The following is an 18,118-nucleotide window of genomic DNA, read 5'->3' as shown; positions in this document are numbered from 1 at the left end:
TCTTCTTTTTCTAGTTCCTTCAGGCATAAGGTTAGTTGTTTATTTGGAATCTCTATGGCTTCTTATGTATGTGTTTATTGCTATGAATGTCCCTTGTAGACAGCTTTTGCTGCATCCCACAAGTTCTAAAATGTTGTATTTTCATTTTCATATGTTTCAAGCAAACTATAGATATAGTAAAAAGATCAGTGGTTGATATGCTTCTAGAAGATAGGAAGTGAATACATGAGGCACAGGGATTATTAGCAGACTAATAATCTATTCTGTACACTGTTGTAATGGTGGGTATATAACATGTATTTGTCAAAGTTCAGAATTATATAGAAGCAAACCTTACTGTTGTAGACTACAGATTTCCCCTATTGCTTATGTCACTTAACTTTTATGAAATATCTACATTAGTACCTTTTTTCATTAACTAAAAGAAATCTTTTAGGATTTTTGCTTTTATAAAATGGTAATTGCTTCTTTATGTCATTTCAGCCTACCAAAGATTTTGTAGGAATGCCCCATTTTTGGATAGATGGATAAAGTGTGATAACATATCAACATTGGTTCATTAATTGTAACAAATATACCATGCCAATATAAGGTGTTAATACAGGAAACTGTGTCTGTGTGGGGGGAATGTTGTGCTACATGGGAGCTCTCTGTACAATCTGCTAGGTTTTTGTAAATCCAAAACTATTGTAAAGATATGGGGAATGTGTAGAGCTAGGAAATCTAGATCGAAGTCATTGTTCTTCCAAGTCAAATGATCCTAGGAGGCAAAATCAGAAAATTTTTCTTTGCCTTTAGTTTTTCTTCCCTCCAAAAATTTCTGTCCTTCATAACCTGGCACAGTTGCTCCCAGATCTCAATCTGTGATCCTTTTCAGGAAAAAACAATTTGCATATTAAGTTTCTCTCTGTATTTATGCATCAGGAAACTGATGTTAGCCTACTGAGCCTCACAAATGAGATATTGCCTAAAGGTGTTCATTACCCTAAAATAATCTTCTCACAGTTATTACCATTACTTCAATTTTTTTAAGTCATATATGCCAATGATCTTAACTACAGGTATAGCTGTCATGCTGAAAGCAAGCTGTAGGGGAATAATGAGTCTAATAAGGATTGTAGTCAGAGAACACATTATTTTCTGGAGAAAAGTACTCCATTGACACAGAATAATGAAGTGTGATGTATAAACAAGTAAAAGAGCTCTTAATTTTAATTTAAAATACTATTTCCTCTCTCACTTGTGAATATTTCTCCTTGGTTATTAACATAGGTGAATTAAAAGTTATATCAACAGTCTATTCGCAAAGGGAAAAAAAAGAGAATGGAGAAAAAGGAAAGAGATAATTGTGTTTGAGAAATGAGATAGTCAGAAATCCTGATTAGTGTGGGAGGAATAAATTATTAAATCTACCCACACCCTCTATTCTTAATCTCCACTATTCAATTTTATAATCATAAACATTCTCATTCAATGGTAAAAAACTAATTAGCATTCAAAAACTGATTCATTTTATGCCTGACCTTTAGCTAATTTCAGTTTGTGAATTCTGTTCTTTGAGTGTGCAAATAGCTTGGCAAACTGATTTCATTTCTGAAAATCCAATGTTTAGTTAAAATAGTTTTAAGTTATTTTTTCTGGGCTTAGTGAACACTTATATTAGTAAACATGAATAACATAAAGTGTCTTCATTAATTATTTTGTGAATAAAAAGCATTTTTTAATAATCAGTTTTAATATAGACTCCCTTTGAATGATTCTTGCAGAACTAAGAAAGATTTTAAAACTGTATTTATGTTATACTATATTTTCATAGTAATTAGAAGGTAGAGAGTTTTGTGATTGTAATGATGAGGAAACTAAAACACAGATAATTAAAATAAATTTTGTATTTTTTGGTGGGGGGAAAGAGAAAAGTTAATATATTCTAAATCTTCCTACCTTTAAGAGGTACCACAGGAAGCATTTACTACATTTCTAAGAGTGTCTGCAATTCTGAAGATCAGAAAAGTGCAAAGTTTACTCTTGTCCATACTTTTTACCCATGTCCTAATCTTCATCAAGCAGTACTTCTAGGCTTTACACGTGGATTGCATTCAGACCAAGTCTTTGGTTTGGGTTCATTCCATGAGAGGGTGCTGATCAAAATATCTCAGTAAGACTCTTGTTTGAAACTTGAGGACTTCTGCAAATGCCAGCTACCTACCAGTCATTTGCCTACAGTTTTTTTTCTGTATCAGCTATGAACCCCTAAAGTTCACCAGAAAAAAAATGTTGATCAAATAAAGCCAAGTGTATTGGGTTTATTTCAGGAAGGGAAAACAGCACCTCAATGGAAATTTCATCACGTGTCAGGAGAGGCTATTGTAGTATTTCAGAGTCCAGACTGGATGGTTCTTAGGCATGTCTTACAAGTAGGGGACTAGTTTAGATTGGACAGAAGTTGGGATATACTAACTTTGGATTGGAGGGCACAGTAAAAGGGTCTTAAAATGATTTCTTAGTGAGTAAGTTTTGATAAGTAAGCTGTTTTAGTTGGCTCACGGTCTCATCTTCCAAGAGAAGGTATTTCTTGGAGCAAACAGCTAGGTTTTTTTCACTTACTGTCAGGATTGTTTAATAGAAGGGAGAGGATTTCCAGTATTGATTAACACAGGGATAAGGAATATGCTCATTTCATTTCTTATTTTGTGGGTATCAATTTACAGCTACAAATGTGGGTCTGGAATGGGAATATTTTGTCAGCTTAAATCTCATTCCCAACTTTCCTGGTTAGTGGACAAGTCAAATATTACAATTATTGGGACTTCATTATTTTCACTAGACAGAGGCACACACAGATCTCAGTGTTCTAGGTGGTACTTATAAATTGGGGGGAGGGACTCTAGTGTGTAGTCTTTTATAGATACTGTGAGTATTTTCATTGTCTGTATCCATGTAATTCCCTGAAATTCCAGGGATATTTACTTCCATGTCCTTATGGTGCATGCAAGTAGTTGTTCAATTCTATAAAATAAGAAGTGGATTTGGGGGTGGGGGGTAATTAATGAAGCAGCTTCATCACATGTAGAGTCCCATTCTGAGGAATTTTGAGGGGAGGTAGCAGTAAGTTAATATAGCCATAAAACGGTACAAAAAATAATAATTGCACATTTAGGATATTTAATAATAATTGCCTGAGATTGCTTTTCCTCCCCTCTATGACATCCCTCTATTTCACCTCCCTCCTGCCTGTTGGTGTCAAAAGGTCATTCTGATAAGGTCAAAGGTAAGCTGAGGATATTTGAGTTGGGTTGAGTAGGATATACTTACTCAATGATTACGATATGACTCGTAATCATTTGCCTGTATAGTTAAGTAATTGCAAGTCATTGCATGTAGGCATGGCTTCCAGAACTAATAGTTTCATGTACTACAACTCACTGGATATCGTGACAAAGTAGGTATTATGAGTGAAAATGTGCAGGGCCAAAATGTGTTCAGGGAGCCTACCAGGAGAAGGAAGTATGTAGGTAGTGAATAAGAAACAGGGCTTGAGATGATGTCTGGAACCGATAAATTATATAGTTAGTAATCAGAAGTGTAAAATTCTAAGCAGAGGATTCATGTCCCATTGATGCACAGAATGGGAATTCCCTCATCTGAAATGTACCCCCAAATTCAGTAACATACAATATTACGATGAGTATTCAGTTGTAATAGTTTATTGTTTGTGCTCGTTGCTGTGCGTGATTTTTTTTTTTCAATTCTTTTGTGGTCAAATACATATAATATAAACTTTATCATCTTAACCATTTTTGATATACAGTTCTATGGCATTAAGTACATTCATATAGTTGGGCAGCTATCACCACTGCTTGTCTCCATAACCCTTTTCATCTTGTAGAATTGAAACTCTTTACCTATTAAAGAATAATTCTCCATCCCTTTATGCCCCAGGCAAACAACAATTCTCCATTCCTTTATGCGCCCTGCTCCTGGCAAACACCCTTCTACTTTCTGTCTTTATGAGTTTGGCTCCACTAAGTGCTTTACATAAGTGGAATCATATGGTGTTGGTCTTTTCGTGATTGGCTTATTTCACTCTAATGTTCTCCAAGTTCATTCATGTTGTAACATATGTTAGAATTTCTTTTCTTTTTTTAAAACGCTTTATTTATTTTGAAGACAGAGAGTGTGAGCGGGGAGGGGCAGAGAGAGAGAGACAGGGGCACAGGATCCGAAGTGGGCTCTGTGCCAGCGGTAAGAGAGCCCAATGTGAGAGTTGAACTCACCAACCATGAGATCATGACCTGGGCCAAAGTCAGATGTTCAGTCGACAGAACCACCCAGTTGCCCTGAATTTCTTTTATTTTTAAGACTGAATAATACTCCATTGTATGATACTATACACAAAATTTTAGATCAACTCGATTTTTATAGTTTACAAATAACAAACTGTGCCATTTACAAAGAAGTATGCATTTTGTGAAACCAACACCACAATCCAGGTATAGGATAGTTCTATAATCCCCCTGCAAATTTTCCTTGTGATTCTTACAATTCATTTGTCCTCCTGTCCTAAGCTCTAGGCAAAGACTGCTCTGTACTTTGTCACTATAGATTACATTTTATCTCTTCCAGAATTATAAGTATGCATATATGAATTCATACAGTATGTATTCTTTTCTGCTAAGAATAATGATTTTGAGATATATTCATATTGATGCATCTCTCTGTGATCCATTGCTTTTATTTCTTTTTTTTTTTAAATTTTAACATTTATTTGTTTTTGAGAGAGAGAGAGACAGAGCATGAGCGGGGGAGGGGCAGAGAGAGAGGGAGACACAGAATCTGACGCAGGCTCCGGGCTCTGAGCTGTCAGCACAGAGCCTGGTGTGGGGCTCAAACTCACAATCCACGAGATCATGACCTGAGCCGAAGTCGGACACTCAACCAACTGAGCCACCCAGGCACCCCCATTGGTTTTATTTTTGAGTGCTATTCCACTGACTAGGTATATCACATTTTGTTTTAGCCATTCACCTGTTGGAAGTCACTTGGGTTCACCCTTTCTCATTTTATTTCAGATATCAAATGTGCTATTTATGATAGTTATTGTTATTCACTTACTATCTGAAGGGTCTCTAGTGACAACCTCTCGTTCTTGGCTTGGTTATTTATCTTCTGTTTCTCTCTCTTTCTTTCTGTCACTCTTCCTCGAGTTAATCACTTTAACCAGGGGTACATTGATTCTATTAATCTCTTCAAGAATCAGCTTTCAGATTTATTAATATATTTTTTCTCACATTCCTTCTTGGTATAATCTTAACATATCTTATTGTCTGCTTTTTTAAGGTTTACTGTACTTTTCTTATCAAGCATCCTAAAATAATACTTTAAGCTTCTTTTAGAAATTTCTTTTGTTCTAAAATCATTTAAACATATTTTTGTCTCCCAAATGCTGCTTTAAATATGCTGTATTTTCTTTAGTCTAACAGTATGAGAGCTGAAATAAAGAAGGCAGAGGTCACTTTGCTTTTACCTCTACAGGGAGCAGGAGCATAGGGTGACTCAAATTTGTCACGGTTCTATGCATGTCTAGGGATGATCGTGAAAGCACTACAAGTAATGATTTGACAGTTACAAATACATTTGGTGAGAAGGCGAGAAGCAGTGACTTATGAGGATTGATCGCATATCTCTCTTTCTCTCTGTATGTATGTATATAACAGCATCAGTTTGAACTGCACGGGTCCACTTATATGTGGATCTTTTTTTCAAGAGATACAGTACATTACTGTAAATGTATTTTTTCTTCCTCATGATTTTCTGAATAACATTTCTTCTGTCTAGCTTATGTTATTGTAAGAACACAATATATAGTACATACGACATACAAATGTGCGTTGGTTGACTGTTTATGTTATCAGTATGGTGTCCAGTCAATAGTAGGCTATTAGTAGCTAAATTTTGGAGGAGTCAAAAGTTATATGTGGATTTTCGATTGCATGGTGGGGTCAGTGCCCCTAACTCCACATTGTTCAAGAGTCGACTGTGTGTGGGTGTGTATACACATGCTTGGTTTACCTGGGATTTTATGCTTAAATGTTAACAAACACAGAATTAAGTCCTTTTAACTTATCCATTCTAGTTGCCTTTGCTTTTAATTAGATCGGTAAGTAATTCACACTTAATATAATTGCTGATGTGTTTATGTTTTGGTTTAATACTTTCTTATTTATCATTTTTACTTGGCTTGTCACTTCTGATTTTTGTTTCTCTGCACTGTTTTCTCACTTAGTTGTGTATATTTTTTTTAATTTGATTTTATCTATTGGATTCTTAGACATGACTTTTATTGGTTGCTTCAGGGATCATATGAATCCTCCAATTTTCCGTCTATTTAGAGGCAATATTGTAACTTCTCATGTATAATGTAGCAAATCTTGCAACTCTCTAGTCCATTTACCCCACCCGCATCGTCCTTTATGATATAGTTACCCAAGGCATTATATCCACAAGAACAATACTGTATGTTTTGTTTTATACAGTCAAATGTATCTAAATTTCTGATGCTTTTTATTTTTTGCTAGAGATCTGAGTTTCTCTTGCAGTCTGAAGAACTACATTTAGTATTTCTAATAGTACAGCTCTACTGGGAACAAGTTCTATTGGTTTTCTTTTACTTAAATGTGTCTTTATCATATTCTTGAGGGCTGAATTGCCTGGATGTGTAATTCTGGGTTGCCGGTTTTATCTTGAAACACCTTAAAGATGTTTTCAAATGTCTTTTGTGCTTCACTGTTTCCGAAGCAAAGTCCAAATATCACTGTTGCCCTGTGTTTCAGTTACCTAATGTTGCATAAAAACCATCCCCAAACGTAATGGTTTAACAACGTTTATTTTCCTCATGAATTTGTACTCTGTGTGGGACTTGATGAGGATAAGCTTGTCTGTGCTTCGCTCAGTGTGTGTGTGGATGGCTTGGATGGTGGGGTTGAAATTGTCTGAAGGCTCACTCATGCGGTGTCTACTACTTCTGTGGAAAGACTCAAATAACTACATGTTTCAAGAGCTCGGGCTCTTCTGGTACCTTTCTTCCTTCTAAACTGCAATGGACCTAGCTCGTCACATCATCCCTTTTCACTTTTCCTCTGTGACCTGGGCCACCAGGGTTCTTTGCAAACTCTATCCGCTGTGGTGGCTGCCATCATGACTTGCATAACTTTCTGTAGAAGTCAAGAAAATACAATGAAAGGGAAAGTAGACAGAGGACCAGAAAGATTTGGATGAGTTGCCAGCTCACATACATATTTAAAGGAGCATTGTTACATGTTTGTCAGCCTTGGGTTAGAAATCTTCAAAAAACACAGAGTAGAGAAAGTGTGTTTTTAAATCCAAAATAGAACTTATTTTTTACCTCCCCTGGGTTGCACAGTAAAAGATGAATTCCTTAAAGTGTCATGATTCCAGAAACCATTCATGTCAATTTTGCCACGGAACGGTGACAATGAACAATTTCTGTCTATCAACAAAAGAAGATTGGCTTGTGCTCTTTTCTTTATTTTTGGTGCTAGCAGCTGTACTTTGACGTACTTTTATCTTTCTGTCTGAATGGCTTTTTTGACACTTTTCTACACCATTTTTTTTAAGGAACAGTAGGGGTGCCTGGGTATCTCAGTTGCTTAAGCGTCAGACTCGGTATCAGCTCAGGTCATCATCTTGTGGTCGTGAGATGGAGCCTCGTGTCATACTGCATGCTCAGTGTAGAGCCTGCTTGGGATTCTCTCTTCCTCTCTCTACCCCTCCTCCACCTGTGCGCTCTCTCAAAATAAAACAAAATAAAGAAAAATAGATCTTCTTTGTTGTTCCTAACTTTTTCTTTTGTGATTTTACCCTCTGTAAGATGATCTTACCTCCTTTTCTGGCATGAACAATTCATGGTGGGAGAGGACTGCCAATATACATAATGGATTTTTCAAATTGACACTGTCCCCAGTAAGTGACAGTGTACTAGGGAAAACAACATTTCACACATTTCCAAAGTCTAAGTGTGGATATTAAAAGTTACACATTTCCTCAGCATCTTTGTCTTAGGTTTTGTTAAATTTCTCTAGGTGATATAAACAATCACTGGAACCTTCATTCTGAGCTCTTTATAATTTAGTTGGAGATAAGATCATTTAAACACTGTTAAATAACCATATTTGAAAAAATGCTAAATAAATGCTAGACAAAATGACACAGAAATTCTCAACTTTTTAGTTTTAGGAGTGAAATAACAGTAGCAACAACAAAGGTATAACTCAGCTTCTTTAGAAATTGCAGAAGTAAAAATTACATAAAAGTACTTCACCATCAGCTAATAATGCTCCCTATGAGTTTCACATAAATGCAGATACAACTCAAAGCAGTAGGTATCAGCCGTGTCAACCACTAATCCTAAAGCTTGTTTTGAACAGCCGTTATCTCTCATTTTCCATATCTGGAAATTAGGATGAGCTGAGCACAATATGCTGAGCACAATATCCAGATTGTTATCCAATTCTTACTTTTATAAATATTTAACATACTCCTGACCCTTCGAGGCTGACATCCTACTGTGTGATTTTTGATAATATTGCACACAGCATTCTTAAATATATTGCATTTAGTGAGGTCTCATAGTAATGACTCTTAGCCATCAAAGTAGCCGGCGTATTCCCTGGGTCACCTGTATTTGCCAGCTGATTCCACGTGTTTAAGATAAACTCCACCTGGAATTTAAGGACTCTCTCTGTTACTCTTTGGCAGAGGAGCTCAGCCTGCAGTGGGTCCCTTGAAAATCTCATCTGGGGACAACATGTGGCTTCCTCTCTCAAGTTACTCAGAAGTGCTGTTAAATGATTTCACTTTCTATGTCTAGAAAACAGGGACTTGGTGTGATATACTCCTTGGGGTTTATTGGACTTTTGTTATGTTAACTTTAAAAATACTTTTCTTGGTTGCTTTCTTCTTCCCTTTTGAAATAGGGAACGACACATATCAATAACTTGGGAGGGCACTCTGTCAACTATGCGTTTTTCAAAGATTTAAGACATACTCCACACTCTTCAATGGCTCCTATTCCACTGAGGACTAGTTCTTACAACAATGCCCTTTAATAATGACCTGAGAGGTAGTTTGTGAACTGGCCCTTGGTGCCTCTCTGCCTTCATCTCCTCCTTTCTCTGCCTCCAACTTATTCAGCATCGGCCACTGTTTCTTGCTGTTCCTCAAACACACTGCTGATCTTCCCAACTTAGAACCCCCGCCCCCCCCTTTTTTTTTTCACAACACACTTTTCTCAGACAACCTCATAGCTAACTGCCTTGCCTCCTTTAAATCTCAACCATTCTTGCCCATCATGTGCCCTCTGTTTAAAGTTGAAATTTTCAGCACAGGACTTACCGCCTTTTTGCACACTCTATCATTTTTTGAATGTATTATTTTATCATCCGTCTTTACTGTTAGAATCTAAGCATGTAGGGTAATGTCTGGGACATATTAGGTTCTCAGTAAATATTTATTAAAATAATTGTTTCACGCTGGGAATGTATTATAATAGTCACTTTTCCCAGGCCCTCTGAGAATCATGAAACCGACTGCAGACAGAGGCTATTCCTTTGATCTAAACTCACTTCTCTGCAAATGTAGCCTTCAGTCTAAGGCTAAGATTCCATGCTTAAAATAGTTAAAAGGCTTTCCTTGAATATAAAAGAGATTCTCAGAATCTAAGAAGAGTTGAGATTCTAGGCCTTCCATGGCAAGAAGGCTTATGGGTATTGCTGTGAGGACATGGTAGGACCTCAGGGCTGTGATTCCCCAAAGATGAGCATTTTGCCATCATAGTACAGAAGAGGCAGTGAAAAGAGACAGAACCAAGTGGGCCTGAAGAAACCCTACAGAGAGACATCGGAGTTTATTCCAGATTGATGAAAACACTAAGCATTGAGCAAAGATTGGGGCTTAAGAATTAGATTTCATTTCCCACTGCCAAGCAAAATGAGAATTCTGAGAGAAAATTAAGTTCATTTAAAGAATGCAGAGGTTTGGGTTTGGATTTTGTTTGTTTTTTGGGTGTTTTTTTTTTTTTTTTTTTTTTTTTGCCAGGGCACTAGTTTTGTGGACTGAGATTTACATATCCTAGTTGAAGGCTAAAAATCTACCCCAAGAGTGGCAAATAGGTAAATGATAGCACACGGATACCTCATTGCTGATGACTTGTACATTTTCCCCTTTCTTCCCATGGTTTCTAGTCATTCTTTCATGCCCAGAGTGTAGGAGTGTCTTGTATATGTGTGTGTGCGTGTGTGTGCCCCGTGTTCTAATGTTTTTCATGTCAGTGTGTGCCTGTAATGCTATTTGTTATCTGATAAACTCCTTAACCTATGGACTTGAAATCCTATTTCCATAGCTCCAGGTTTAAGTCATGTGCCTTGCTTATTGTCTCACAGCACTTTGGTTTTACTGAAAACATTTACTTCCCTAACTCCTTAACCGTAACCATCTTTATATTGTGCTTTTGTTATTTGCTCCATGATGCTCGGAAGATAGGTACTATTTGGTGCTGTTTCCGAGATCCTTCAGGGGTAAGTACTTTGAGATGCACTGTTCTTTAAAATAAACATTAATGTGTTATTTTTAGCAATTAAATAGGAGCAAAATAGCTTGCTAAGGTACCACAGAGATAGTCTGCATTCTAATCAGTGTGCAGGGATATTCTAAACCCATACACTTTCTTCTCGATAGAGTTGCCTTTTGACATAGGATACAGTTTAACAGCCTGATTCCTATGTTACAAGGAGTTTTTATTTAAAAATTTCTTTAATTTTTTTTTTTTTATTTAAAGATGTATTTCCAGTTTTAGGAAATATAAGACTTAGTGGTGAGCAACTGATAATTCATGCAATGAAAGTTCCGGAATGAGCCAGGAGAAGCAGAGACTCCAGGAGCTGTAGATGGAGAAGGCTGGAGGCTGCTTACCGCCAGCACAGCCTCAGTTAAACTCACCTTCCTTCAGTACTCTTTTCAGTTTCACACACCCATGTGCTTTGCGTTGGTTCCACATACGTATGGATCTCTAACCAAAGGGGACACGGAAAAAATCCTAGGGAAAGATTCTGATCACAAGGTAGCATTGACCCAAAGTGGAAGCATACGATGATCGCCCAGATTCAAATACCTACCCATCCTTTGAGCAGGGGTCTGGAGGCTCTGGGGCTGGAGCCCTCCACTCTGCTGGGGGAAGGGGCGGGGGAAGAAGTTCCCCGAACAAAATGAGGTGTCCTTGTCAGAAGAAAGTAAAAGATGTTAGAGAGATTAAAACAGGTATGCGTTCCCCTAGTTGTCGAAATGTAATATCCCCAAATTTCTAGAGATCCCAGGAGCAACACATATTAAGTCAATTTAATTTAGAATTTCGTTCACAGTAATCTGCCTTTGGAATAAATTGAATCGCTTCCAATCAAGAGGAAGATTTAAAAGGATTATCTTATTCATTGTTTCTCAAATCCTGTCTTTATATGGAAGCTTAGGGGGAACTGGAATGACTCCCAGTGAGAACAACTCTTATTGAGTTATTCCACTTTTAAATCCAAAAATTACTTTGGAAATAGACCTGAATAAAATTCTGTAGTCGTCCAATGGAACACCCCTAACAGGGTAATTATAACACCTCCTGAGGCTACCAGGAACCAAATCCATTTAAGCAGTTACTTGAGCATCTAGTTCCTTTCTACTTCTTTCTAATGGAAAACAATTGGTTAGCTGGGCAGCTATAATGCACCTTTCCCAATATACCGGTTTTCATTTTTAAAGCCAATCTTTCCCACTGGAAACTGTGTCTGAAGGAAATTGCTTTAAACAATGATATGCTCTTCTTGGGTCCATATTCCTTAGCCGTCTGTGTTTACTAATGCAGTTCAAGAGATTTCAAAGGTATTTAAGTTAATGTGGGAAAAGTAAATGGCATTTCTCATCTCCTCCCTTTATTTCACTATGGAAATGAACGTGGTAGACTCAATGCTTTATCTTCTAAAATGGCTAACTATTTTCTAATGTGAAATAAATGGATGCTGGCTGGTGGCAAAAAGACCAGTACAGGGTGATTTTGAAATCACTGTGGGAAGTGATGAACATTGATAATAGGGTGTAGAGTCAGTAGAAATGGAAAGGAAGACACAGTCTAATCATTTATAAAAGTAATATGGATGTTTCTACAAAATCTCATAATAACAAAGAGCATGTCATAAATACATATATTGATAAGAAAAAAGTGATTTAAGAAGTGCTAAGATTCCAAAGTGGAGGATATATTAAAAAATACGAATAGATATAAAATACAATGCTGGAGAGAATATTAAGTAACAGAATTCTGCATTGATAAACATGAATGGATGACCAAGATCAACCAGAGAGGAGAAAAACAACACAAACAAACATGGACTCAAATGGACAAATGGACAAATTGGACACAGAAATCAGAATATCAACCAAATGATCAATCAAGTGTGAGATTATAACAGACTTAATTTGGATATGAAAGAGCTCAGACATTGTGCCAATCACAGGTCTTTCTTACTATATTTATTAGGAGGAATTATAGCTGTCGTAAGCAGTCCAAGGCATCTGAGAAAAGGCCTAACATAAGAGAGCAAAAGTAAGGACAATTCTAAGGTGAAAAACAGTTGGTATAAATTAAAATAGAAATTCTTGGGGCTTTCAGAAAAATACCTTTGCAAAATGTGTTCTTCATAACAAATACATGATTAAGTTGCCAGAGGGCCTAGGCATAAAGTGAAGATCGCTATTAAGAGAGTATACAAGAAAATAAATAAGCAAGCAAGTATTAATAAAGAATATGTAAAATAAATAAGTCCAATATACTTCCTCCCTCCCATTTCCTTCTTTTATTTGTTTTTTTAATTTTTTAATGTTTATTTTTGAGAGAGAGAGAGAGAGAGAGAATGAATAGGGGAAGGGCAGAGAGAGAGAAGGAGACACAGAATCTGAGACATGATCCAGGCTCTGAGCTGTCAGCACAGAGCCTGATGTGGGGCTTGAACTCATGAACTGTGAGAACATGACCTGAGCCGAAGTCAGATGCCCAACCGATGAGCCACCCAAGTGCTCCTTTCTTTCCCTTCTTTTAGAAGTGAACATACTCTTTAAAAATATTTGAGTAAAGAAACAGAAATTTAAGGATGTGGTATACAAATATAAGGGTTATAACAGAATAAGAAATAAAATAAGTAATTATATTGTTAGCAAAGATTTAGAATTATAGTATGGAACTATAATAAGTGTCGACTTCTATGGAAGGGTATAGGTCATGTTTAATATTGACAAATTACCAAACAGGTATATGCATGTAACGTTTGTAGTTCTTAAGATAATTATCTGAGGTCCGAAAACCAGACTATTTCAGAGTGTCTCTGGGTGGAAGACAGTAGACTTTTATTTTCATGTTCTATCCTTCAGAACTGACGAGATTTTATGATCCAGCACATGCCTTTCTCTTTTAGATAAAGCAAATTAAAAATAGTGAAATGAAATGATATCCATAAAGTATCATTGAAAAGATGAGTGCTACGCTCAAAAGATGATGAGCACGATTGCTTTTTACTATTGCTCATGCTTACTACCACCAGTGCTACTGGCCCAATACTCATATATTCTCACCGGATGTCATTACCTATTGGTCTGCGAGCATATAAAGCAACGGTTTTACTCCTTCAACAGCTTTTCCTGTAGGAGTCTGGCACAAGCACCCAGCTACTATCTCATCATAAGTAGTAATGATCTGTGTGAAGAAAGCAGTGACCTCTAGATGACAGATCTCGTTATATTTCTTTCGGCATTAAAAAATTCACAGTAAAGAAGATATGTCACTTCTGGTGAACCTAAAAACCAATGTCGGGCTATTATAATTTCTTTAAAATAAATACATCAGGTATGATGCTTAGAAGGACCAGACAGAAGCCTGCATCATCAGCATTCAGGGAGAGATTTCCCTACCACTCATTCCATCCTGTAGGACATATTAGGTTTTTTTTTTTTTTTTTTCCTCTGGGATATAGGCTAGGACTTGGTTAAGCCATCCAGCTTCTCCTTTTCCCAGGAGATAAAAGGAAGAGGGGATAAAGTGCAGCTGGACTGTTTCTACATCAAAGAGAGTATGAAGAGAATTCTTAAAGACTGTTCTGATTTTCTTTGCTTGGGAAAAAGGGAAATGAGACTCATGACAAAGCTGAAAAATTGGTCTGTAAAGCACACTCTTCAGAGTGAAAGATACTTATTTCTTCTGGTATTCCAGAGTTCCATACTTGACTTCATGAAACAGTTGAATCGACAGTAACAACACAAATGCCCCTGTTGATAGGAAATTGACATGGCACGGATGAAGCAATTAGGCATGCTGATGTATGTAGGAATCACAAGGAAGTGGAATCATGTGCATTGATAGCCACTGGTGGCAGTGACCTTAAGTGAGGTCCATTGTACAAATAGAGCCTTGATAACAGGATGAACCGCTGCTATGCACATTCTGTTTATTTAAGCAATGCTAGCTCCAGATGCAATCTATTGATTTCTCCCCTGAAACTGAAGTAGCAGTGGGTAAGCCAGGTTTCAAGAAAATCATTTCCTATCCCTGTTCATCTTAAGCGAGCATTGTTGGACTGTTAAAGTGTATGGTGTCTTGGGTTCCAGGATGTTTTGTTTGTTTGTTTGTTTGTTTGTTTGGTAAGGGAGGGTTGGGACAGTAGAGTGTTGTTCTCTATTTTCTATAAACTAGTTCACTATTTTGCTCTTTCATTCCACTCCTGCAAGTCCTTTGTGTCAACAACCGGAGTATAATGAGTACTCAATTTGATCATGCCAAGAGTACTCACTAGGGAGTTTCAAGATGAGTGGCTATTCCTCCTGCTATCTGAGGTGCCCTTCAAAACTAAGGTGAGAAATCAGATTCTGGAAACCGCAAAGAGAGGATTACCATGTTTGATGATGGTTAACCTGGTGCTGATCTTATGGAATCAGTCAGAGGTATTCTAGAGGTAGTAAATAAAGTGAAGAATTTTAAAATTCTAGGAATTCACATGGGGCTTATTTCAATTTGCTGTGTATCGGTACCATTAAGGAAGTTGAGACTATCCAGCAGCCGTCAACTACTATGCATAATCAACACATGCTTGGACAATAACTATTATGTTTTTGTTACCTAGTAAGCCAGAAGCTTTTAGCAAATAATCTCTATATTTAATAACTTTCTAAGGTAAATATTATTTGTCTGATATACAAGATGAGGAAACTGAAGCTCAGCAAGTGTAAGTTTGTGCTTAAGGTGACATAGCTCCTAAGTACCTAATCTAAGTTTCAAGTTAGGATATTTTATCCTAAAGCCCTTTCTCTTCTCACTATACTGTGTGGATATCAGGTAATCATGTATTTTAGCAATGGTCTTTGCATATGATGCCTTTTCTTCCCTTTGAACTTGTAGTATCATCAACCAATCTGGCCTATGGAAAGTTAAGATGTGAGGTGTCTGGGAGTTACCAGATTTTGAGCTTTAAATGCAAGCATTCCATGAATGGTGGCTCCAGAGGACATCTGACATCCCTGTTCTCCTCCTACTTTCTTTTCTTATATTCAAAAGCAAGTCAATGTGTGTGATAATGATACATCTAATTTATGGGGAACCCGAGTGGCTCAGTTGGTTAAACTCCAACTCTTGATTTTGGCCAGGACATGGTCTCACGGTCTTTGGGTTCCATCCCTGCATTGGGTTGTGTGCTGACAGAGGGGAGCTTGCTTGGGATTCTCTGTCTCTACTCCTCTCTCTGCCCTTCCCCTGCCTGCACTCTCTCTCTCTCTTTCAAAATAAATAACTAAACTTAAAAAAAAAACAATTTATACATCTAGTGATAAGTTCTATTTATGTTAAAAGAGTTCATATAATACTTTAAAGAATACCAATCTAAAATATATTGTATGTGTACTGTGTTCTTACAGTCAAGATATTTTTTTTTTTTTTTTTGCTGTTATGGCTGTCATTTAAAAGAATTAACACCTCATCTTGACAGACATTTTTATTAAATTTTTTTAATGTTTATTTATTTTTGAGAGAGAGAGACAGAGTGTGAGCCGGGGAGGGTCAGAGAGAGACGGAAACACAGAATCCAAAGCAGGCTCCAGGCTCCGAGCTGTCAGCACAGAGCCTGACGCGAGGCCCAAACTCGCAAACTGTGAGATCATGACCTGAGCCAAAGTCAGACACCCAACTGACTGAGCCATCCAGGCGTCTCATTGACAGATATATTTTAATAAAGCTCTTCTACACCTGACCTTTTTAGTAAGTTATTTATTAATTGATTTGTAGACATAGCATTTAAAAGTTGAGGTGCACTGCTTTCTCTCCCCGCTCCAACCCCCACCTATGGGTCTGTGCCAGTCTCACTCAGAGCTCCCGGCTCCTGCCAAGCTAGTGCCATTGCAGTCTCTCTCCAGCCATAATCATGATCATCTACCAGGACCTCATCAGCTGTGATGAGATGGTCTCTGACATCTATAAGATCCTGGAGATCATGGAAAGGCTGTGCCTGGAGATGGAGAGGAAGATGGTCAGTAGGACAGAGGGTAACATTGATGACTCACTTATTGGTGGAAATGCCTCCATCGAAGACCCCGGAGGTGAAGGCACTGAGAGCACAGTCATTGCTGGTGTTGATATTGTCATGAACCATCACTTGCGGGAAATTACATTCACAAAAAAAGCCTACAAGAAGTACATCAAAGATTACATGAAATAAGCCAAAGGCAAAGGACTTGAAGAACAGATCAGAAAGAGTAAAACCTTTTATGCGGGCTGCAGAACAAATCAAGCACATCCTTGTTCATTTCCAAAACTACCATTCTCTATGAAAACCTTAGTCCAGATGGTGTGGCTGTTCCGCTGGACTATCATGAGGATGGTGTGACCCCATCTATGATTGTCTTTAAGAATGGTTTAGAAATGGAAAAAAATGTTAATGAATTTGGCTATTAGATTGGATGTATCACCTATTATCTGTCATAACTGACTGCTGTCCATCCACACAACACCAAGACTTGGACAAATGGGACTGATGTCATCTTGAGCTCTTCATTTATCTTGACTTTGATTTATCTTGGCTTTGTTTTTAAGAAAAAATATCATGTCATATAGGTTGTCTGAAAATGAAATGCATTTAAACTCATTTGACAGAATGCCTCTTAGTTTAATACATATTTAAATCCATCTGTTCTGGAGAAGCTAGACCCTAATCGTAGACTACTGCTAGAAAGCATAAGACTACTTGCACATAACTGCTCCAGTGAAAACTACTTCTGGGAATGGAATATAAAAACAAGAATCAAAAGTCTTAATTCTGAGTTCAAGTAAAGGGGAAAGACCATGCTTATAGCTGTGCCTACATTGAAGTGGACTCCTTACCCATTTCATCACCTACAAATGGAAGTAATTAACTGTGAAAGAGATTATCAAAGGAGTCAAATGAGACTAATACAGGTGGAAGCAAAAGAAAAAAAGTTGAGATACATTGTGTAGTAAACTCCTATCTCATAAAGGAAGTTGAATAGGAAAACAGTCTATATGTAGTCCCCAGAATTGAAATATTAAGCCATCCATTGCTTGGACAGATATTAATTGACTCAAACATTTTCTAGCAAAAGGTATTCTATATTCAAAAGTCAGACATTTTATTGAAATACTTATAAAATATAATTTTAGTAAGGGCTAATAAATTTACACAGCACCAATTTAAACAAAATATGATTATGTTAGGATACATAAATTTGACATTGAATATACTTATACTTCCACTTTTTTGTATGTGGAGACAACTCTGTTAAAATAATGAAACACCGAAATCATTTATGGGAAAAGTCCCAGTTGCTGCATGAAAACAAGTTAGTTCTATATCCAAACAAACAAACATACAAACAGATAAAAGAATCATCCAAAATAAAAAGTTTAAATTTTAACAGTCTGTAGTTTTATTTATTTATTCATTCGTTCATTCATTCATTTATTATTTTTTGTTTTAGAGAGAGAGAGCGTGTGAGTGAGAAGAGAGGCAGA

The 18,118-nt window shown here is 37.0% G+C and overlaps 1 pseudogene; it reads left to right on the top strand.

Annotated features, from left to right (window-relative positions):
* The first annotated feature begins 16,514 nt into the window (after positions 1 to 16,514).
* On the top strand, positions 16,515 to 17,044 carry LOC122229339 (annotated as a pseudogene).
* The last annotated feature ends 1,074 nt before the right edge of the window (positions 17,045 to 18,118 follow it).

The sequence above is a fragment of the Panthera leo genome, chromosome C2 (assembly GCF_018350215.1).
Source record: "Panthera leo isolate Ple1 chromosome C2, P.leo_Ple1_pat1.1, whole genome shotgun sequence".
NCBI classification, from domain to species: Eukaryota; Metazoa; Chordata; class Mammalia; order Carnivora; family Felidae; genus Panthera; species Panthera leo.
The sequence above is the reverse complement of the archived record's forward strand: the minus strand, read 5'-3'. Positions and strand labels throughout refer to the sequence as shown.